This window comes from Balaenoptera ricei, chromosome 17 (genome assembly GCF_028023285.1).
Source record: "Balaenoptera ricei isolate mBalRic1 chromosome 17, mBalRic1.hap2, whole genome shotgun sequence".
Lineage (NCBI taxonomy): Eukaryota > Metazoa > Chordata > Mammalia > Artiodactyla > Balaenopteridae > Balaenoptera > Balaenoptera ricei.
In genome coordinates this window covers 10,312,110-10,337,411 of record NC_082655.1, presented here as the reverse complement: position 1 = coordinate 10,337,411, position 25,302 = coordinate 10,312,110, and positions in this window count along the sequence as shown.

Genomic DNA, 25,302 nt, shown 5'->3' with positions numbered 1-25,302 from the left:
GACATGCACCTTGGGAGCCCATGACCTGGAGTTGGGGAGCCGTACGTTAGGGCAGGTAGACCACACAGAGAGAACGATGTGTGAGGAGCCCCAGCTATTCCATTCCCAGCTGTTCCAGCACTAACTGATACAGAGCGCGTGAAGAGTTCAGCACTGATTTTGGGAAGGTCCCCGTGGTAAGTCAGGGTGGAACCACCTCAGGACCATGAGACTCTGGTTGTGGCTTTTAGAAGTCAGCATCAGAGGTTTTTGAGTTACTCAGCTCCTCTGGAGGTAGGTTTTAACCAATTTCAATTCCTATAAGCCCACAGGAATGTAGAACTCCGTTCAAAACACACTATAAACTGACTCATATTCACGAGACTATTAAAAAAAAGTTGAACATATGCTTCGTTTTCTTAGGGCTTCCAAAAACAATAGGCAAGTCTTTCAAATGGAGCCATGTGTGTGCAGAAGATCTGCCTGGAATCCAAATCCTTCCATAATTTAGTTAGCCTAAGGAAAATTCTTTTGTTTCGTTGAACCTGGAGACGAAGAAAATTGCTGGTCTAGAGAAACAGCCTTTGGTCACAAGGTTGGAAAAGTCGTATCAGGCAGACATGATTGAGTAAATTAGGGCAGGTTTTCCCCTCCTCAATAACTTGTCCATCTTCTTTTCTAGGTCTTGATTGTATAAAAAGTACAACTGACTTCAGATTTGATGAATCCTGAGTGGCATGGAGGGACAAGGAAATATTGTATCTGAAGAAGCCGGATGGTTGGTTGTGTTCAGATTGTAAAGGAATTGCCAGAACTGGAGGAGTCTTTAGGGATCTTACAGTTGAAGCCCTCTGTTTCTATGAGTGAGAGGTTGGTAGCCCAGTGAATGAATGTGACTTACAGAGCTGGTTATAGGGCTGGGATGGGAACTAGGGATGCCCGAGTCTTTTCTGAGTCACCTGGCAGCCTACTAGTTGCTGTTGCTCTTTTAAACCTCCCCCTTAAATGTATTTAAGTCCCCAGGGAAAGCTGTGAGCTGGGAACAATTAGAGGGAGGACTAAGGTAAAGAGAGACTTGGTGGACAGTGGGGTGGAGAGAAGATCTGAACGTTGTTTCCTAAAATTCAAGGTCCTTCTGCTGCCTGAAGGGGTTCAATTGGAAAGACTGGGTTTCTAATACGGGAGGTGGGTGGCGTGGAGTGTGTATGTTGGGGGGGAGGGGAGACAGGATGGTCCAGTACGAATATGATCAGTGTTCAATCTGAGAGCTGGAAGATGCGCTATTGTTTGCCAACCGAGGGAAGGGAATGGAGGAAACTTTTGGCACTGATGTTGAAAGTGAGTGAGGGAGTGTGGGAAGATCTGAGGGAAGATCGCTTGGGGCAGAGGGAACAGCAAGAATGAGGCTGGAACAGACGTGAACGTTTGAGGGCGGTGTGGACGCCACTGTAGGGGAGCTGAATGAGCAAAGTGACATCCCAGGGGATGAGGTTGGAGAGAGACCACAGGGTCAGGCTCTGTGGCACATGGTGTAGACCCTGGAAGAGTTTGGAACTTGCTCTGAGTCTAGCAGGGAAGTTGTAAGGTGGAGGGCTCCTTTAGGGCAGGGACTGTCTTGTTACATTCTCCCACAGCTGAGGTTATTGCATATTCCAAAAAGGAAGATGCAGCCCTGACACCTCTGATAGAAGAAGTTGAGAAGAAAGATGGGCAAGGACGATGAGACCATGTCAAGCTGCTCTCTGGTCCTTAGACCAACGTTTCAGTTCCTGACCTCATTGCCTCACTTCACTCTGTGACTAAGCAGTGAAGAAATAACTGCCTCTATTTTAAGACAGGACGCTGAGGCGAAGAGAGATTGACCTGCTTGCCCAAGGTCATGGCTGATTATGGCAGAGCTCGGGTGGGAGCCCCAGGCCTCCTGACCCCCAGTCCAGGGCTCTTCTGAAACCCCCAGAGTCCTCGACAGGGAAGCCCTCTCCATCCTTCCTAACTTTGAACACTGCCATCACGGACGGGGCTGGGCAGGCCTTGTCCTAGGTGTCCCACCAGAGAAGTCACCACAAACCTCTTCTGAGGAAGCAGAAAGGAATGCTCTCTGGGACCTGGCAGACTAAATAAAGAGTGTTACCAACGGGGTATCACCCACAAAGAAACCATCTGCTTTCACAGAGCAGCCGAGAAAGAGTTTCACGCGGTGTAGTGCTTATTACCGGTTTGTGCTGAAACCTCAGGGCGGACCACCCACTCCTCAAGCATGGAGACCCCCAGGCGGCAGGCAAGAATCTAGGTTCAAACCTCAGATGGGCCAGAAACGTAGCTTTCTTTGCTTCTCTACAACGGAATCTGCTTAGGATTTCAAGCCTCTGTTAGGTTCAGGCGTTGGAAACGTCATCTCCATCCATTTGGGCATCTTGGGTGATGCATCTAGGCTCTGGAGGGCTGCTGACTTCCCGGGAACTGCGCGGAGGGATCAGTGGAGCTCAGCACTGCCACCCCTGCACGTGACGTCCCTGTCTGGCCTTCGGGCCTTACTCCATTGTCCCCTCTCCTCCCTGACTGCGAGTCTCCTTTTGCCCCCTGGCTCTCTGTGAAATGGGAACAGCTACAGCAGAGAGCTGCCCCACTGAGGCTTCGGGGACCCGGTGCTCTGCCTCACGGGCATATGCAGACGTCTCTTCTGCTCCCACACCATCCCAGCTTGGGCTCCCCAGGCGCCACCTGCTCTTCGGTTCTCTAAACTCCTGGGGGCTTAATCACACCCCCCACCCTGAGCTTGGCAGGGGTGGTGGCAGGACCCAAGGTCCCTGCACCCCAACTCTGTCCCTACCCCAGCCCAGGCGAGCTTCATGAGGTGTCAGTGAAACCAAAGCATAATCTGCCCTTACCATGAATTCTTCTGATGCTTTTGCTGGGGTTTGGGCTTTAAAACCTGAACACTCAAAACTGCTTCTTTTGTTCTGTCTGCATTCTCCTTGGTCATCTCTTCCCTGAGCCCCTAAACACTGAATGTTTACCTGCTGCTTAAATGCAGGGAAAGAACCACAAGGTACAAGGAAGTTTGGGACCAGAAAACAAAACAAAACAAAATCTTAATAAAATATTAATGATTTTTTAAATATTAAAAATATTTATCCTTCTACTTCATTATATGCCTAATGTTGGGAACATCTGTTTGAAGTCAGATCTGGTTAGACTCCTAACTGCAAGGTGCTTGATTTATCCATTAGGACACACATATGAGACTCAGTATCATCTATAACATGGAAGTAATTATTACTATTTGATGGATTATTTTGAGGATTATAAAAGATAACGCCTATTAAGCTCTTGGTACAGTGCCGGGTCACTTTCATGATTATCCTCATTCTGACTGGGTCTCCAGTTTGTGATTAGTGTTGTGTTCTCTACTTGTGCAGTTGGGGAGGTCCCAAGACCACCCCCAGGTCCAGTGATTTGTTAGAAGGACTCACAGAACTCAGAAAAGCTGGTATACTCACGGTTGTGGTTTATTACAGTGAAAGGATACTGGTCAGAATCGGCCAAGAGAAGGAGACTCAGGTCAGCGACATGGGCTGTCAACCATGTCTAGGTGACTAACCCTCAAGCTCCTCAGGGGAGCTCCCCTGGTTCCAAATACTCCGTGAGTGTTGCCACATCATTACTGGGAAAGTCAGTGCAGGAGTTTGCAGGAGTCCACAGGGAGAGAACTACGGAGATGTCATGCCTGGAGCTCTCCTGGACTCTTTCACTGTAATAAACCACAACCTCTGCCTTCTTCTTCCTCACCTTCCCAAGCTAGAAAACAGACCTTCTCTGGCATCTGCTCTCTTTTGCATTCTACTGGCCTCCTGAATATCCTTGAATCTGTACCTTCTTTCCGTCCTCACTGTCAAGGTCACTGTGGGTCACTTGGGCCAGGACAAACACCCCCTGACTGGCCTCTCCAACTCTCTGTCTACCCCAGTCAATCCTCTGGAGTGTTTAGAGGGACCTCTCTAAAGAGCACCAGCTGGATCTGAAAGACCTTGGTGATTTCTATCACCGGCCACAACGTTCAGACTCGCTTGGCAAATGCAACTATGCTTGGTTTTCTGGCCACTTTCCTTGTCAGCTTCTCTCCTGTCTTCTGCATAGGATGTTGTTATTCAAATACAGTATTCACAACCCTGGGCATTTGCTCTTTCCATCTGGATTATTTTCCTGCCTCTCTCACACCTCTCCAAGGCCCCTTTCCTGTGACCCACCACCTTCCACTCATCAGGACAGGCCAACCTCCCTGGGCTCAACTAAAATGTCACCTCCCTGGAGAAGCCTTCCTGGACCTCCCTGGATGCTTCCGTGGTGCTGTGGACAATCCTGCTGTTCTTTTACCTTATCCCATGATGTTTCCAACCCTGCGCCTGGTGCATGGAAGAAACTCAGTAAATACTTGTTGGCTTAATTCACAAATGATACAATCTGCAACATATCTGACTCCATATACTAAAGAGGTATTTTTATGCTGGGCTTTATTACAGGTTGATTCCCAAACGTAATGGGATTAGATGTCTTTAAAAACAATTTTTTTTTAAATTGAAGTATAGTTGAATTACAATGTTGTGTTAATTACTGCTGTACAGCCAAGTGACTCAGTTATACGTACATATACATTCTTTTTCATATTCTTTTCCATTACGGTTTATCACAAGATATTGAATATAATTCCCTGTGCTATACCATAGGACCTCGTTGTTTATACATTCCATATATACTAATTTACATCTGCTCATCCCAAACTCCCAATCCAACCCTCTCCCACCCCCCTCCCCATTGGCAACCACCAGTCTATTCTCTGTGTCTAATGGGATTAGATTTCTGACTCTCATTCCTTTTTATTGGCCCCAATTTTAATGTCAGATCTTTTATTTTAATGTTTACATCCCATACAGTTTCTTCTTTACTCCTACCATTGCTTCTCCTTTTCTACATGAATCAAATCGTTTCTTCCCTCCTTCTTGAGAGCGCTGCTCTGGAACTAGCGAGTGGCTCAGTCGCTTTATCATGTAATACCCGGCTATAAAGCACATCAAGTACTCCTGGCAGGTTCTGCTTTATGAGAAGATATTTATTATGTTTGCGCTCTGGAAGCTGGTTATCACGTACTAGCTGTGTTTCAATGTTGCATTGTTTTCCCACTATTGCTTTAAGGGCCGAAAGGAAGCACCAATGGTCTCCAATACTGCCACCTTGTGGCAAAGTGGGATGATAACCAGGGCTTCAGGGAAGGTGGGTTGTCTGTCTGTATTAACCCATGTTTTCCCCTGATGTGTGCACAGAGGAAAGGCCATATGAGGACACAGCAAGGAGGTGGTTGCCTGCAAGCCAGGAAGAGAGCTCTCACCAGAAACTGACCATGCTGGCGCCCTGACCTTGGACTTAACCAGCCAACAAAACTGTGAGTAATACATTTCTGTTGTTTGAGCCATACAGTCTGTGGCATTTTGCTATGGCAGCCCAGGAAGACTAATAACAGTGTATTCTGATCCTGTCTTATCCTGTGACTCACAAATATTCAGTGGGTTTAAATAATCTTTATTTATTATTGAAGTTAATATCAAATTTATTTAAAAGTTAATGACATTTAACTCTACCCAATACTCTGTAATGACCTATATGGGAGTAGAATCTAAAAAAGAGTGGATATATGTATATGTATAATGGATTCATTTTGCTGCATAGCAGAAACTAACACAACATTGTAAATCAACTATACTCCAATAAAAATTAATTTTAAAAAGTTAATGATATTTAACATAATTTAAATAAACTCACAAGCGTCTGCTGGGAGTAGGTATCTTATGGAGACCGGACAAGGGCTTGAATCTGAGTGACATGGGTTGATACAGTGACAGCAAATGCAGATATAGGCACTGACTAGAGGGGCTCAAGAGAGAAAGTTCTGGGAAGGCAGAGAAATAACAAAAAGGGCTCTGGGCCTCCACAGACCTTAGAGAGGGGATTTGAATTCATTTTACATAAATCTCTGAGCACCCAACTACTATCTGGGTTAATAATAACATCTTAAGTTACAGATCCCCTCCAAGTTACAGACTGGATAGACCTTCTCTGAAATTTTCAGTCAAGATTCCTGTGTTCAGGTGTGGAAAATCATAGAAGCATCTTCTGGAATGTTGTTTTTATGTGGCTTTTTCCTGTCTGGGCATGATGCAATTTATATAGTACTTCAGAAAAAAAAGCATGTATTTGTATTACTATTATCAAGTGGAACAATAAAAATTACTAAGAACTAAGATAAAGGGAATCCTAGCTTAAGCCTAAGCAGCGTCCACTGGTGGGAATTATGACGTGTTTGGGCAGGTCAGGCTGACAGGGGTGGGAGGGGGTGGGTACTGCCCGAGGAGCTTCCTGGAGGATAAACTCATTCTACTGGAAGCAGAGACAGAATGAAGGAGGAAGACTACTGATTAAAACTTAAAACTACAGATTAAAACTTAATCTGCTGATTAAAACTTTAGCCAATTAATAGGCTTATACACACGGCCAGTTTGACTTTGAATCATGTGATGTTGAAAGAGCATCATATGAGGAAATAACAAAGTCTCACCTTACTTGGGTTTGCCAGATATTCCCAGGCATGTGGCAGTGTTAAGCTTCCTGGCCCCCTTGGGGTTGGATGGAGCCATGGGATTAGCACCAACCAATGAGTTGTGAGGGCAAGTGGATGCTGGCATTTGGGGCTGAAGCATTAAATTGCAAGCTTGAGACCCCTTTGAGCTTTTTTTTTGAACTGTCAAAGTTCCAGATGGTGGCTGTTCCATTATCCTGGGTCCCTGAAGCAGTATGGTGAACGCAGACCCACCAACCCACAACAGTCAAGTGGCAAGAGCAAGAAATAAACGTCTGTGGTTCTGAAATTTTGGGGTTGTTTGTCACTGCAGCACAACCTAACCTCTGAAGTGATACGATGAGGTCTTCAGGAATCTTCCTCAACTTAAAACATCCCTGTCCTGCACCTTTATTTTCAAGGCACACCCAACAGGGAATGAAATAATCTGTCTTTAAATAATTCCTCCTTTGCGATTTGTTCATATTCCCTTTGTGATCCTTTTTTGACCTATACGTTGTGAGGTGAGGTCAGAAGAAATTTCACACCATTTCTTACATGTGTAAGAAAAGGAGCTTCCTTGTTTCCGATCATTGATGAAATCTTTATGAGCCCCTACTGCACAGGATAGAAGATTGGGAGAGAGAGGAGAGGGTGAGATGGGGTAGAAAGAATTTTATTTGCCAGTAAACTGTATCTAAGTCTCCTCTGGTTAAAACAATCTCTTTCACTTCCAAGCAGTCCATTTTGGTAAATGCTCAATTATTCAGTGTGCACCCCCTTCCCTCCCAAAGATGGCATCCGGTAGGGAACAGGGACTCCTGTGTCTTTGTGGCCATGGGAAAGGAGATCTTGGCTCTGTGGGCAAAGGTTGCCTTTGATTCCCTCTGAATGTTTTGGAATGGTTTCCAGTCACTTGCACTGGTGACCTTGAGGTGCAGGGGTTGAATTGGGGATTTCTGTCTCTCTCTGCCTCTCGTGCTGCGTGCCCTCTTTCCTGCCCCCAGTGTGGCTGCCCAGCCCCGTGGCCCATATGGCTCTGCCACTTTACCTCTTGACCTTATGAGGTCACCTGGGGCTGTCAGTGCAGTTACCTTCCAACGTCCCTGCCAAGAATGTGGAGACTCCTGTGTCCATTCCATACTGAGGGTGGGGCAGGGCTGGGGGAAGCTCAGGAATCCCAATTTTGGCTTTTTCTCTGCCTAACTCTGCTGAATCACCAATCTAATCGATGCGATTGCTCCGCTTTGCGGGGCTGGCTGGGACACCAGGGGTGTCTGGCAAAGCCTTCAAACTATTGAGTCCTCCATTTTGAAATTCTAGATGTGGAATCCATTGCATACGTTTTTCTTTTTTAAAAATTATTTATTTATTTATTTTTAATTGGAATATAATTGCTTTACAATGTTGTGTTAGTTTCTGCTGTACAATGAAGTGAATCAGTTGTATGTATACATATATCCCCTCCCTCTTGGACCTCCCTCCCACCCCCTCCCCCAGCCCACCCATCTAGGTCATCACAGAGCACCAAGCCGAGCTTCCTGTGCTTTATAGCAGGTTCCCACTAGCTGTCTGTTTTACACATGGTAGTGTATATATGTCAGTCCTGATCTCCCAATTCGTCCCACCCTCCCCTTCCCCCCGTGTCCACATGTCCGTTCTCTGCATCTGCGTCTCTATTCCTGCCCTGGAAGTAGGTTCATCTGTATCATTTTTCTAGATTCCACAGCCACTGTGGAGAACAGTATGGAGGTTCTTTAAAAAACTAGTAATAGAATTACCATATGACCCAGCAACCCCACCTCTGGGCATATACCCTGAGAAAACCATAACTCAAAAGGACACATGTACCCCAAAGTTCATTACAGCACTATTTACAGTAGCCAGGACATGGAAACAACCTGAATGTCCATTGCCTGTGTTTCTGATTGCTTGCTCCCCTGCTTCAGTTTCCTTTCTCCACTGGGTCAGAAAGATGACCAACGTCCCCGTCTGTCAGGTGGGACATCCATCATGTCACATCCTGAGCACTCTCTGTGCCTTGCTTAGAAAAAAGCCCAGTGTTCCCGTCAGCCAGGTCTGGTTCTTGATATGTTCATTGGCACTTAAGGAATATATACTATATCTTTATAAAGTATGGCTTTTAAAATGTTGTCTTGGAAGTTCTATTTTAGTATTCAAAAACTGAATACCAAATGTGCTTTCCCTTTCTTTGCATTTCTGCTGTAAGAGTCCTAATCACACACAACCCTCTACTTCCTTGCCAAGGCAGATGGATGCCTTTGGATGATGAGAGAGAAGGTCATATACATTAAGGTTAAAAATACCAAGAATTCCCTGGCGGTCCAGTGGTTAGGACTCCGTGCTTCCACTGCAAGGGGCATGGGTTTGATCCCTGCTCGGGGAACTAAGATCCCACGTGCTGCACGGTATGGCCAAAAAAAAAAAAAAGGAAAATAAAAAGAACAATATAAAAAAAAGATTAAAAATACCTCTGCCATTATTTTAATGTTTTTAAGGAAAAGGATCATATTTCACTTCTCTCTACACATTCTCATGGTGCACACAAGGGGTGACCAACTTGTCCCAGTTAGTTGGGACTTTTACCACCAAAAGTCCCATGTCCAGGGAACCTCTCAGTCCTTTGCAGACCAGGCAAACTGAGGGTCACCCCTATGTACACAATCCATTATTTATTGCTGAAGGTAAGATGGTGATTTTCTTGGTATGAAATGATTATCCCCATAGTAATCATTAGCCTCAGAAGTAAATGATAACATGTCGGAATTTCCACATATTTTTTTTTTAACATCTTTATTGGAGTATAATTGCTTTACAGTGGTGTGTTAGTTTCTGCTTTATAACAAAGTGAATCAGCTATACATATACACATATCCCCATATGTCCTCCCTCTTGCGTCTCCCTCCCATCCTCCCTATCCCACCCCTCTAGGTGGTCACAAAGCATGGAGCTGATCTCCCTGTGCTGTGCAGCTGCTTCCCACTAGAAAAAAAAAAAAAAAAAGGTCCACACATGTTTTAACTATAACTTCTGAATTTCTAAACAGTGGTTTTGCTCAGCCAACACATAATTGACTCATACGGTCTCACTTCAATGAACACATGATTATCCCTCACAAAAGAAGACTAAACAGAGCCCAGATTCATGCATTGGCTAATTGTTTGTTCTGGCCCTTTGGTCTTTGGCCATAATAATTGCTAGCTTTCAAAGGACTAGAGAAATAGTTGGCTGCAGTATAAAAGTAAACTCTTTTAAGGTCTTTAATAATAATATTTATTTGTGATAAATAATTTATTTAGTAAATAGATTTACTCTTTAATAAAATCTATGTCTTGTATTGATGGTTTCGAACTGCAAGTCATTGCCTCTTGCGAGAAATCCCGGGACACAGGAATGAGGGATTCTCATGAATAATTTGCAGTAGGTGGACATCCTTGCCATGGTTCTTGCCTCAGAACGATGGAGGGCAAGGGACTGGAATCAGGAGACAAGAGATCTTGTCCGGGTTGTACCACTAACCACTTGGGAAGCCTCACTTTAGAGGCTTTGAGGCCATGACTAAAGTTTCTCACCTGCAAAAGGGAAAGGAATAGATCATTTTTAGACTAGTGCCAATGTATGGAGATTTATCATGGTCAAAAATTATGATTCCTTTTTTTTAGATTCCACATATAAATGATATCATATGGTAGTTGTCTTCCTCTGTCTGACTTGCTTCACTTAGTGTGATAATGTCTAGGTCCATCCATGTTGCTGCAAATGGCATTATTTCATTCTTTTTTATGGCTGACTAATATTCCATTGTATATATGTGCCACATCTTTATCCATTCCTAAGCGTTGATGGACGCTTAGGTTGCTTCCATGTCCTGGCTATGGTAAATAGTGCTGCGGTGAACATTGGGGTGCATGTATCTCTTTGAATTATGGTTTTCTCTGGATATACGTCCAGGAGTGGGATTGCAGGATCATATGGGAACTCTCTTTCTTATCGTGACCATAAGGTCCTTTTGTGAGGTTGCCCTGTGATGTAACTTCTGCAACCTTTGCCAAGCCCAGCGTGCTTTGCGCTTCCTCGGCCCTGTTCCCTTGTGTCCACCTGGGGCATCTCCCGCCCTCGGCCAGATCGTGTCTCTTACTCTTTGCAGCTTTTGGCAGGCTCCATCAGTCTCCAGCCTCCTGGTTCCTCTCCACGTTGTCACTCTTCACTTCCCTTGGGAGACCTATGAAGACCTATGACACTTTTAACATCTTCTGTGAATACTAAGCATCCAATTGGCTGGTAATAAATATTCCTTTGTCTTGCTTATCCTTTCTGCACCCTTCGCCTTAGACATCTCACAGGAATGGGTAGGAGGCAGCCTTTGAGCCTTACTCAATACCAGACTACAGATCCCAGCCTAATATTGTCCTACCTTCAATGTCCCTGGCCCAGAGCAACTTTCTCTCTTTTCTGAAATTAATTTTTATTATACTTATGCATATATAAATTTCCAGGTAAAGCATTTTAAGTGTGCAATTCAGTGGCATAATTAAATTACATTCACAATGTTATTCAGTCATCACTACTGTTTCCAAAACCTTTTCATGACTTCAAGCAAAACCTTTACAACCATTAAGCAATAACTCTCACCCTCTCCCTCCCCTGCAACCCCTGATCACCTTTAATCTACTTTCTGTCTCCAACAATTCCACAGCAACTCCCTTACATTTATACTATAGAAGAAATCATATGCCTTTGTGATATCTATGTGACTTAATGATATGTCTAAATTTGGTAAAGGGTTCAGATGGAGTCATTATATGAGTATCAAGAATCTACTGTACTTAGATTCTGTCCATAAATGTGTTAGGTGATGTTGGAGATACTGAAGTATAAGACCTGGTGTTTGCCAAGGTTGGGACCCCAATTGCTTCTTGCTCCCTTTTGCCATGAAAGATGTCACAAAAGTATTGAAGTACTTTTTGTAGCTGAGAACCATACAGTCTTAACACCATTCTCAGGTCAGCACTTATCACATTTTAAAGGGCACATTAGTTACCTGGGCATTATATTACAATGCTGATTCCAGTAAGCAGATAGGGGGTTGGGTGCTAGTTTCTGCATTTCTAAAATGCTTACAGCTGATGCCCACCCATGGACCACACTTTGAGTAGTAAGGCCCTCCCATCAGAAGAGCTGGTGCTCAAGGTAAAACTAATTGCCCTCCATAGGTCTATGCCCTCAAGATGTCTGCAGCCTAGTTGTAGAGACCAGTCTAGCTATCATGAAATAGTAGCAAAAAAAAAAAATAAGACAGTATTTCATTATATTCTACATTCCATGAACGCCACTGTGATGGTTAATTTTAAGTATCAACCTGACTGGTGCCCAGATATTTGATTAAAGATTATTTCTGGGTGTGTCTTTGAGGGAGTTTCTGGATGAAATTAGCATGTGAATCGGTGGACTCATTGCAAGTTGCCCTCCCCAGCGTGGGTGGGTATCATCCAATCTGTTGAGGGCCTGAATCTCTTGAGGGCTGGACAAAAGCAAAAAAGCAGAGGAAGGAAGAGTTTGGCCTTTTTTGCCTGATTGCTTGAACTGGGACATCAGTCTTCTCCTGCCCTTGGTGTTCGTGGTTCTCAGGCCTTCAGACTTGGACTGATTACACCCCTGGCTTTCCTGGGTCTCCAGCTTGCAGATGCAGATGCAGGGAACTTCTCAGCTGTCATAATCCATGAGCCAATTCCTTATGATAAATATCTTCCTCTCTCTCTCTCTCTCTCTGTGTGTGTGTGTGTGTGTTTGTGTGTGTGTGTGTGTGTGTGTGTGTGTGTGTGTGTATTATTGATTCTGTTTCTCTGGAAAACCCTGACTAATACATCCATGATAGGCCCTGGAAAGGTTGAGAGGAAAGAGGGCCAGATGTGACCTGTCTGCTCATGTTTCGTCCTTCTCATCGTATTTGAAGTTTCTTCATGGCATAGCCTTCTTTCTTTTTCTATAGTTTTAGTCAACAAGAATGAAGTCAATTGGAACACGGAGCCAAATTTCCCCCTACATTTGGCTTTTATTAAAAAGAGGCAAATACCAAGAAAATACGTTGATATGCTAATAGTTTGCCCTTGCGTAGCTGTCTTCACTTTATCCAAGTTTATTCCTCACAGGCATGATTTTAATGTAATTCAGCATATAGTGCAGAATAGATGATTCATTAGTGGGTTGACACGGATGGTCCTCACGACAATTCTGTCGGATAAATAAATACATCAGTGGTAATGTTCCACAAAGGTGACACTTTGGGCCAAGGTCACACAGCAAGGAAGTAGAAAAGCTGGGATGAGATTCTGGAGGGCCTGATATCAGCACACGGTAGTGCCAAGGGCCAGTTCAACTGTCTCAAGGACCGAACTCCTTGCTCATACCTCCTGTGACATGGAGCAGGGATAATAGGTAGTCTTATCCTTTGCAGGGTGGTCGTGAATTTCAAATGGGATAATGCCCATAAAATCACGTCCTAAACTTTGATCAGGAACCACTTTCCAAAATAACACCTGCATTTTCCCACTGTGGTCTGTGTCACAGAGAAAGACCACAAGGTCAGCGTCCCAGCAATCTCTCACTGGCTAGTGTCAAGTCCCCTGTCTTTCATGGAGCTCGATCAAATTTCTAGTTTCATAAAACACTGTACCTTTTTATTTATTTATCACCATTTATTTCCTTGGTTTAACCTGCTTAAATATTTCCCGCAATTCACCAGCGATTCAAAAGCATACATTTTTGTCAATGCTATGTATTTTTATTTATTATTATTATTAGTTTTGGTTGCACTGCATGGCTTGTGGGATCTTATTACCTCGACCAGCTATTGAACGTGGGCCCTGGCGGTGGAAGTGCCGAGTCCTAACCACTGGACCACCAGGGAACTCCCAACGCTATGTATTTTATTTTTTTAACATCTTTATTAGAGTATAATTGCTTTACAATGGTGTGTTAGTTTCTGCTTTATAACAAAGTGAATCAGTTATACATATATATATATCCCCATATCTCTTCCCTCTTGTGTCTCCCTCCCTCCCACCCTCCCTATCCCACCCCTCTAGGTGGTCACAAAGCACCGAGCTGATCTCCCTGTGCTATGCGGCTGCTTCCCACTAGCTATCTATTTTACGTTTGGTAGTGTATATACGTCCATGCCACTCTCTCACTTCGTCCCAGTTTACCCTTCCCCCTCCCCATATCCTCAAGTCCATTCTCTAGTAGGTCTGCAGTGCTATGTATTTTTAAAAGTTGGCTAGTAAAACATATAGATCTTGTCTTCTTTTCTTGTAGACATGATGTGTTTTGAGCCTTGAGTTTTGCATGCACTGCTGATACCTGCTTTTCTAGCACTTTAATACATTCAGTTCCGCTAAAAAAAATCACTTTATAAGCTTGGATGCCGTTCAAGTTTGTTGTTGTTAGTAGATTGGAATATTTTTTAGTTGTTTCTCCACGTACAGGAGTTCAGGATTCAGTGATTTCTGAACAGATACCTGCACATATGTCAGTAAATTGTAATGATCCATAAACTCTTTTCAGCCAGCTTGAGTATAGATCAAACTGTCTTGGCAATAAGTAGTTCTACTACGATTTACTGTAAATATTGAAGAAAGTACTTAACTCTTTACTCCTGTTTGTTCTTTTGAAAGCAATATGCAAATGCTGCTTATCATCCTGTAATAAACTTTAACTTTTTAAAAACTTGTTCTTCCTCAAGTTAGAAGGATAGTTGGTTGAAAAAGTATAAGTTTTGGAATCAGACAGACCGGAGTGGTTTCCAGCACCTCTGCTGTACTGGATTTATTTATTTATTTATTTTTGGATGTTATGGATTGGTATTTGGTATTTTTAAAATTAATTTTTATTGGAGTATAGTTGCTTTACAGTGTTGTGTTAGTTTCTGCTGTACAGCAAAGTGAATCAGCTATACGTATACCTATATCCCCTCTTTTTTGGATTTCCTTCCCGTTTAGGTCACCACAGAGCACTGAGTAGAGTTCCCTGTGCTATACAGTAGTTTCTCATTAGTTTTCTATTATATACATAGTAGTGTATATATGTCAATCCCAATCTCCCAGTTCATCCCACCCTCCCTTCCCCCCTTGGTATCCGTATGTTTGTTCTCTACATCTGTGTCTCTACTTCTGCTTTACAAATAAGTTCATCTGTACCATTTTCCCAGATTCCGCATATAAACGATACTATATGATATTTGTTTTTCTCTTTCTGTGCTGTGCTGGATTTTATCTGTGAGCCCCCAGCACTATTCCCACGCCTTTCCATGCTCTTCCCTGTATTGTAGGGGTTGGAAAACTGGGAGCTATATTTCCTTTATTTGCTTGTTGGCATGGTTCCAGATGTGGCTTAGGTTCTTCCAATGAAATGCGTGTCCCTGAGACGAAGGAAGAAGAGAATAGAAACCATTTTGCATTTGCTGGCAGCAGTTTTGGTAGATGTGAAATTCTCTGCCGTGGCTTCTGTATTTCCCTAACAAATTTGAAGCTTTGGCGGAGGCATGACCTTGACCGTGTCCTCCTGCGTTATCCTCATCTTTGGGTGGCAATCTTTATACCCAGCTGCAATGGCAAACCTGAAAGCTAATGATGGGCAGATCCATCCGCCACTCTCCTGGCTTTCACTTCTCGGTTTCCTCCAACAGTTTTGTAAGCTTCTGATATCTAATTAGGATTAACACGACTAAAGTTTTTCAGCTTAAAACACCTAGACTGTTTTCAGTTTGCCTGACCAACCTCTAACTGATATCACCACTGACCTGCTTTGAGACCTGGAGCAAGACGCTTTACCTCTTTGAACCTCAGTTTACTCATCTGTGAAATGGGCATAATGACTCATAGAACCACTCCAAGGGTAAACAAATAATGCATGTAAAGTTTCCAACACAAAGTAGGGGCACAGTAATGTTAGTATTTTGTTTTCATAGTCTGTCCCACCCCTCCTGCCTTTAGAGATTTCTTGACTATCTTCTTTTAGGTCCAGGATTCTTCCTTTATTTTCTTTAATTGATTACAAATCTGGGTGCCTTTGGGTGAGCTCCTGCTGCCTGCCATTTTGATTATACTTGGTGCTGCCTCCAGTCCCAATGTTCTACGTTTTTGAGCACAGATTTATCACCTGTCTTTCATGACAAGGATGATTGATTTTGCCAGATTTTATGGTTATCAGCCCTGATAACCATCCTGAGAGACTCCATCAGAACTTTCTTTATGCGCATCTCTCAAAGTCATTTTTAACTCTGTCTGATTCATTTGTCTTCTTCCTAAATGTAGCAAGTAAGCTCCTGGCCAAAGGAACAGTCTTCCAAGAGGAAAGTGGTCTTTTTATAAGTCCTAGTCTACTTATAGGAACCCACCTGCTGTTATTCTTATCTTTGAATCTGAAAAGGCTCAGCAACCAGCCCTCTTGGTCTGTGGGGTGGAGTGGATGATGCAAGTGATGGGATCTAGTGGTCCCAGCTCTGCCTCAACTGCCTGAGGGGCCTTAGGCCGGGAACTACCTCCCCTGGACCTTGGTTTCCTCCCTCCTAACATTGGTAGGTCAAGTCTCTGAAGGCACTCCCAGCTCTGGCACTGAATGAGCCGTGGCTGCCAATTGCCTCTCCCAGGTTCCCCTCTGTGGCTGACACCAGTGAAGCCTACTGATTCTCAGACGTTGTTCTTCCTGCCTCATGCTAATCCCTCTAATGGGCATGGGATGGATTCTCCAAAGACTGTTCCCTGAACACCCAAGGCATGGGTGATGAACAGACCCATTCTGTGATTTCTTGCTGTGGACCATGGGCAAATTTCAATTGAATTTACTTCTATAATCATTTATTGAGTGCCTCATATGTGCCAGATGCAGGGCTCTGTGATGAGGATGCAGAGTGTTTGTTAGTGAGGAGAGACGGGCATGCAGTGGTGCTTCAGCACCATTTGGTGAGTGGCAGCCACGAGGCCCAGACTCACCAGTGCCAAGGTCCATCCAGTCAGATCTGTTGCTGGCCAGGACACTGGACCAGTGCATGTTGATTGACTGCCAGCTCAGTGAAGGGACACTGAAAAGGCGATGTGATAAATGCTCTTACAGAGGGAAGTTCAAGTATCCTAGAAGCACAGAGCAGGCAGCAAACTCAAGTTTTGAGAGGAGCCATTGTGGCGAGCTTCTAGAGGGAGAGAACATCTGAGTTGAGTCTTGAAGGGTGAGAGAGGGTTGGACAGGGGAGGTAAGAGAAGAGAAGGAGTCCGGAGAAGAAAGATCGTGAACAAAGGCAAGAAGGGTAAGACAGCAGGTGGGGAGGCGGATCAAGGCGCTGCTGGAGTGCAGAGTTCAAGGATGGAAACTGTGAGATGAGGCTGCAGAGAATAAATAGAATCCAAGTGCACAGGACCTTGAACTGGACTGATATGAAATTTAGATTAGAGAGTCAATATAGCACACGGTTAGGTGATCTTAAGAGCAATACTGCTTGAGTTTGAGGACTAGTTCTGCTATTTTCTAGCCATGTGACCTTGGGAAAGTTTGTCAGTCCCTCTGGGTGTTAGTTCTTCATCTATAAAATGGGCATATAGTACCTTACTTCTAGGATTATGGTGAAAATTAAATTTATTAGACTTGAAAAAGACTTAGAAAAATGCCTGGCATATGTAAGTGCTCAGTAAATGCTGGAGCTTATTCTTATATTTCATTGATTCCAAGATGCACATTTTTCTTCTTCTGTAGTCTCACATCTCTAAACTTTGGATGTGACTTATGGTGGATGTGACTTTACAACCACTGCCAGCCAGGCAGCAGATGTGACAGGGTTATCTTCTTTTTTTTATTATTAAAGTATATTAGTTTCAGGTGTATAACATAGTGATTCAATATTTTTATAGATTATACCCCATTTAAAGTTCTTATAAAATAATGGCTATATTTCCCTGTGTTGTACAGTGTATCCTTGTTACTTAGTTTTTTTTTCACATAGTAGTTTGTACCTCTTAATTCTCTATTCTTATTTTGCCCCTCCCCCTTCCTTCTCCCTACCGGTAACCACTAGTTTGTTCTCTATATCTGTGAGTCCATGACAGGGTTATCTTTGTGCACGTGTGAACTTGGGTATATGTCCATGTTGTTCTGACTTCAACTGCATGATATGCGTTGTTGAAATAATGGGTGTTGGATTTAGTTGCCATTTAGAATATAACTAAAAGAATACACTAAGATTTGGTATTGGATTAAAAAGTTGTTATATCTACAGAAAGGCATGGGTACAGAACAGTAGGAGGTAGATTTTATTTTATTTTATTTATTTTTTTAAACATCTTTTTTGGAGTATCATTGCTTCACAATAGTGTATTAGTTTCTGCTTTATAACAAAGTGAATCAGTTATACGTATACATATATCCCCATATCTCTTCCCTCTTGTGTCTCCCTCCCTCCCACCCTCCCTATCCCACCCCTCTAGGTGGTCACAAAGTACCGAGCTGATCTCCCTGTGCTATGCGGCTGCTTCCCACTAGCTATCTATTTTACGTTTGGTAGTGTATACATGTCCATGCCACTCTCTCACTTTGTCCCAGCTTACCCTAGGAGGTAGATTTTAAATTAGTGAAGCAAATATTCATTGGCGGGCTAACAACAATTCTATACTTATTTGCAAAGCAAGGACCAAGTGCCTTTACAGTCTCTAAAAAGAGAGACACCTACAAGAGATAATACTGTGTTATATTTTTTTACCACAATGTATGCAAAAGGATTGCCTGTCAAACACCAAACATTGCAACTGATGGTAATGGAAATTGACAAAGTCCTCAAAATAGATGAAAAAGATTTCAAAGTAACAAGATGCTGGTGAGACCAATTAATCCTAGGGAATTTGTGCCATTATTTAATTGGCAGATTTTTTTTTTTTCTTAGAGGTAAACAAGTAATGGTACAATGTCTAATTGATGGCAGGTTGTATTAGATGCAATATATGTTGCTGTTGTTGTTATTATGATCATTCTGTAGCTGATGAGCAGCCATTAAACATGAGGATGAAGGTTGTTGGATTTGTGTTTTTAGAAAGGGGCTTTATCATCAGTTCCTCATCTGGTTGGAGTCTTTCCCTTCCAGCTCCCACACAGCACTCAGGAGGCTCAAGTGTTGGACAAGACTGGCTGATTCCCTCCGTGGATATGATTGCAGACACCTATTACTGCTAATGGCAAGGGGAGAAACTAGCTTCTCTACTGGAGACCACCGCCTCAGGGTAGAGAATTCACAGATGGAGTAACAGGCATTGATTTGCAGCTCCTTGAAAGCCAGTACAGACAGAGATGTGGTCCCTTGGTGAAAGATGCTGGACATGTGCCTCATTTGAAAGCGCCATTAGCAGATTAATATCTCCTAGTTAAAGCTGGGACTTGGGAATAAATGGCTTTCTTTAGGGAGGGGCCCAAAGAGGTTATGTTAACCCCGTTGACCCCAGGATCTTGAGAGAACCGAGGTTCATCTGGAGATGCAGCCTCTTAACACCCGAAGGGTCGATGTATGGATTCTAGTTGGCTTGGATTCTGCGACATCCTAGCTGGGTAATCTTGGCCCAGTCTCTCAACCCCTATGAGATCCAGTTTCCCCATTTATTCAGTGAGATCGATGACACCCAATTTACAAGATCTACTGTGGGAACAAAATTAAATAACACATGAAGTCTACCCAGCAAATTGGCAGACAGAGGCTAGATAATCTAGACATATGCATTCTCTCTCTCTCTCTTTTTCTTTTTTTTGGCTACGCCACATGGCTTGTGGGATCTTAGTTCCCTGACAAGGGATTGAACCCATGTCCCCTGCAGTGGAAGCGTGGAGCCCTAACCACTGGACTGCCGGGGAATTCCCTGCATTCTCTTTTACTTCTCCATTTTCTGTCAATTTCGTTTTGCTTTTCATTCTTCTGTATGGAATTAGACTGGATGTGAAACAAAAGAATCCAGAATATATTAAGAACTCCTACATGTTAGTAATAAAAAGACAAACACTCCTATTAAAAATGGGTAAAATGGACTTCTCTGGTGGTGCAGTGGTTAAGAATTCGCCTGCCAATGCAGGGGGTATGGGTTCAGTCTCTGGTCTGGGAAGATCCTACATGCTGTGGAGCAACTAAGCCCGTGCGCCACAACTACTGAGCCTGCACTGTAGAGCCTGCGAGCCACACCTGCTGAGCCCACGCACCGCAACTACTGAAGCCCTCGAGCCTAGAGCCTGTGCTCTGCAACAAGAGAAGCCACCGCAATGTGAAGCCCACGCATCACAATGAAGGGTAGCCCCTGCTCGCCGCAACTAGAGAAAGCCCGCATGCAGCAATGAAGACCCAACACAGCCAAAAATAAATAAATTAAAAAAAAATTAGTTAAAAAAATGGGTAAAAGTCTTGAACAGGCACTTTACAAAAGAATATATCTGAGTGGGCAAAAAGCGCATGAAATGATGCTCAATATTAATCATAATGAAATATGTCTATACACCATGAGAAGGGCTAAAATTACAAAGAGTGACAATATCAAGTGTTGGCAAGGAAGTGGAGTCAATGGAACTCTCCTGCTTTGCTGGTGGGAGTTTAAAATGGTACAAATACTCTGAAAAAGTGTTTGGCAGCTTCTTATAGAGTTAAACATACATTTACCGTTTGACAGCAAATCCAATTGAAAAATTATGACATCTTCTCTTTTGGCACAATTAAAGGTTCATAAAGTGATGGATTGAAACGTAGTTTGTGGTTATGAAAATCGATCATTACACATGTGTGTTTCAAAAGCCACGTGTCCTATGGGATAAATTCCCTAAAGTAGGATTATATACAAAGGCCCTGCCCGCCTCCTCCCTCCTGTTTCCCTTTTCCTCTGTACCATATTCTCTAGCTATATGAAATGTAGATCTTTTCCCCCAAAGTTCTTACGTAAGCATCCATATCTTTGTGCACTATTTTATCTGCCTGCAATATTCTGCCTGACTCCCATACCTATTCATCTTGGCCCCAGCCTGGTGAACTCTTAATCATTCTTTAAAACCCATATCAAATGCCACCTCTTTGGTGGAGCCTCCCGGGGTTCTCCCAGGCAGAGGTAGTTCTTCCCTCCCCTGTGCTTCCATAGACCTCTGTCATAGCACCACACACCATAGTTCCTTGTTTAAATGTCTCCACCATTTGACTGGGATCCTCAGCGTTGGGGGTTGTATCACTGGCTCTCCAGTGTCTGCCTCATAACATAAATCCCATCATGGCAGTCTTCTGCATGAACTTTTCCTGTGCACTTTACAGCAAAAGTCAAACGCCTTCTCATGGCATGTATAGCTCTGTGGTGTCTAGCCCTTCTCTACGACCTCATGCCATTCCACCTTCCCTTGCTCAGGGGGCTCCAGACCCTCTGGCCTTCTGGTTCCTTGTATGTCAAACCCTTCCAGCTGCAGATACTTCTCGCAAACAACCTCCATTCCCACCCCACTGCCATGGAGTTGGTCGGATGCCCATCCCGGCTCTTGGCAAACTTTTAGTTTATATCCCAACCTTTGGCTCTCAGTCTCTGTATGTCCTCAGAGTGACTTTCCTTGGTCACACAGCCCAAGCAGCCCCTTACCCACCCTATGATTCTCTCACGGTATCCCATATTTTTATTTTGTAGCCCTGGTCACAATTTGTTTATATGCTTTACTAGTTTAATGTCTGTTCCACATTGTAGACTGTAAGGTCCATGAAGGCAGTGTCTGTCTGTTTTGTTCCCTGCTGTATCCTAGAATGTAGCACAGTGCCTGGTGCAAGTCAGGTGTTACCGTATATAGATTGACTGGATGCAGTGCCCAGTAGGTGAAGTGGTGAATGACTAAATTGAAGATTTAATCTCAGTTTAAGAATGATGGTGTTGATAGTATTATTTAAGCTATTTATATTATAGGATCAGAATATTTTGTGCTCAACTAATATAGCCTTGCTATACTTTTACATTGTAAAAATAATGCATGCTCATTACAAGTCAAACAAAACAGGAAAGATATTTTAAAAGTTAATAATTTTCCTTATTCTCTCTACAATCCCTTTCCTTCAGACTAACCAGCGTTAATAGTTTTTGTGTGTGGGGAGGTATTCTTGCACATTTTTACATATATGCATATGTGTTTCTTCCTTCATATGTGTGTGTGCATGTGTATCTTTATGTATTTGTATATGCACTTTTTCTTTTTTAAATGAAAATTGGATATTTTACACACTACTCTATAACTTGCTTTTTTTCCACTTAATACTTTTTCTCCAGTTAATAACATATCATGGACATTCGTCCAATTCAACACATACACATCTCTTTAACAGCTACATAATATTTCATAGCATGGATACCATCATTCTTCAACCAATTCCCTATGAATGAAGTTGTTTCCAGTGTTTTGCTATTACAAATAACTATACTGTAAATATCCTTAACTAAATTTATACTTGTACACCGGACTCTCTCAAATATTGCAAATGCTGGGAGAGAAAGCGTGGTATTTTTAAATAGTACCAGACGATTTTCTAGAAAGGGAATTTACACACCTTTCAGCAATGTATGAATGCGTCCATTTTCCTCTATCCTAAGAATGGATGTTCTAGTTTTAAAAAATGTTTTCCAATCTCCTGCTGTTTGTTGATGAGGTTAAAGAGAAGTCATCATTCCCTTGGAGTCCCAAGGTCTGGGAACTGGAAGACAAATTCCCCTCCCTTCTGACTTTACAGCCGGTAAACCAGCCCAAAAAGAATGGAGCCTCCAGTTCACTCCCCAGCACAGTTGCCCACTGAACGCTGACTCTGTACAATGTTCTGAGCATTAGTTAGACTTTGCCTCAAAACAAATGCGGTCTGGTAATGAGAGCATATGGACATTTGACAGGAAATGCTTAAGTTTGGGTATCGAGTTTAGCATAGTGCTGTGTCAGGGGAGATGTGGTATTAGATTTTCACTGACTGCTTCACTTAATAGCATTAAGGGTGGAGGGGCTAGTGAGTTGCATCTGAACTGCAGGCTCTTTGGAAGAGCAGATGCAAGGGAGAGGAATGGAGTTCTAAAAATCGAAATCGATGGAGCAGAGGTTCAAGTGTCCCTGCCAATGGGAATTCTTCCCTTAGGAATTTTGAAGACATCTCAGACGTTTCCTCATGCCTCCATGCCCAACTATTCCTAGTTTCTTCCTTTTAAAATGGATCCTCCATTTACCACTTCCCTAAACTGAAAGTGATAAAGGTAGCACTTTTGCAAAGTGTCAGGGAATTCTGCAAAAGGCTGTAGAAGAGAAGATCTAAACTTTTGCCTTTTTCAGGTTTGTAATTTATTTATTTAAGATTTTTTGTGTGTGTGATGTGGACCATTTTTAAAGTCTTTATTGAATTTGTTACAATATTTTTTCTGTTTTGGTTTTTTGGCTGCAAGGCATGTGGGATCTTAGCTCCCCGACCAGGGATCAAACCCGCACCCCCTGCATTGGGAGGTAAAGTCTTAACCACTGGACTGCCAGGGAAGTCCCCAGATTTGTAATTTTGAGGACAGCTAGCTTATCCACTCAGAGGATTTGTGGCTGCAGCTGGCTCGTGGGGGAGTGAGGGAGGAGAGAATTTAGGATAGCTTACAAGGTGTTTCTCATACTTAAGTTTTTCCAGTAATGTCATATAATTTTTGCCTTACTGATTATTTTCCTTTAATCAATTCATTATTAAACTTACCCTTTTCATGAGAATAATATATTTGTTCTGGCTTTGAAGTAATATATATTGTAGTTTGAAAAAAAAAAAAAAAAAAAATATATATATATATATATATATATATATATATATATATAACTTGGGTTTCATCCCCTGCCAAAATGCAGAGATAAAATAGCTATCACCCCAGAATTATATAGAAAATCAAACAGTTGCTCAAGCGTAAAAGCAAAGTTAAAGATATTTTCAGGCATACAAAGATTAAAGGAAGTTATGACTCACATATGTGCTGAAAGAGCTACAAAATGATAACATTCATCAAGAAGAAAAATGAACATGGCAGGAAGACGTAAGGTGCAAGAAGAAACCGTGAACAGAGAAACTGGTGAAATATGTAAATAACTAATTATGTAGAGTAGAATCTCCACATGTACATACACACACTTTTTTGTGTTTAACTAAAATGATGGAAGTAAAATTTTGGACAGTAATACCATGAAAGATAGGAATGGGGCAGTTCTAATGATTTAAAACATGCCGACTTTCTTGTCCTATTTGGAAGAGAGAGATATTCAATAAATTTGAAAGTAATATTAAATAGGTAGGCCACTATTAACAAGTGTGTTAAATATTTAAACATTATTAGAGGTAAAGAGGGACATTGCATGTGACAGATTGATTTAAATAGTGTGCTCAATTCTTTACCCCTCCCATTGTCCTCCCATCAGAGGAGTCCTTACCCCTTGAATTGGAGCTAGTTTGTGACACTCTTTGACCAAGAGAATGTTCTGGAAGTGACACTACGCCAACTTTGAGCATTGGTCTTAAGAGGCCTTGTGTGATTCTGGAAGCCTGACAGTACTACGTGAACAAGGGGGGTTAACCTACTGGGTGATGAGACCTGTGGCCCATTTACATCTGTTGCCACTGCTGATAGCCACACAACAACCTGGTGTGTGACTGAGTCCATCCTAGAGCAGCCATCTCCCAGTCACCCCCCATTCAGCCAAGATGCGTGAGCACACCCCGCTGAGATTAGCAGAGCCTGGTCCAGCTCAACAAAACTGCCCAGCTGACCCACAGTCTTGTGAACAGTAATAAATACTTATTCTTTTAAGCTATTGAGTTCTTAGCTAGTTTGTTAAATAGCAAAAGGATAATGGATATACTATATATAATGATAAACCGTATGCAGGATACACACATACACACACATTCTATGAGTCGAGAGAAAACAGGCAACACAATAGAAACACGCATGTAATTGTTGCACAGGCATTCCAAAATTTATATTCACATATAAATTAAGACAAGATGTACAACCTTACCAGTAAATCACAGAGATGCAAATTAAACAACAAAATAAGATACCATTTTATACCCATAAGCTTGGCAAAATTTAAAAATTCTGAAAATACCAAGTGTTCCCAAATGTAGGCAGAAGCAAAAACTTTCATATATTGTTGATGGGATTTTACATTGCTACGATGTATAATTGTAAACAGGTTGGCAACATCTAGAAAAACTGAATATGTGCAGACCCTAAAGAATATGCTTTGCACATCCAATTATAAGTATATTCCTTAAGGAAATGTTCACACATGTTTTCAAGGGAGGGTCATATAAGGGTAGTCACTGAAGTAAAATTTTTGATAGTGTAAATCTAGAACAGTCGGGGCTTCCCTGGTGGCGCAGTGGTTGAGAATCTGCCTGCCAATGCAGGGGACACGGGTTCGAGCCCTGGTCTGGGAAGATCCCACATGTCGCGGAGCAACTGGGCCGGTGAGCCACAACTACTGAGCCTGAGCGTCTGGAGCCTCTGCTCCGCAACAAGAGAGGCCACGATAGTGAGAGGCCCGCGCACCGCGATGAAGAGTGGCCCCCACTCACCGCAACTGGAGAAAGCCCTCACACAGAAACGAAGACCCAACACAGCCAAAAATAAACATAATAAATAAATAATAAATAAAAATTAAAAAAAAAA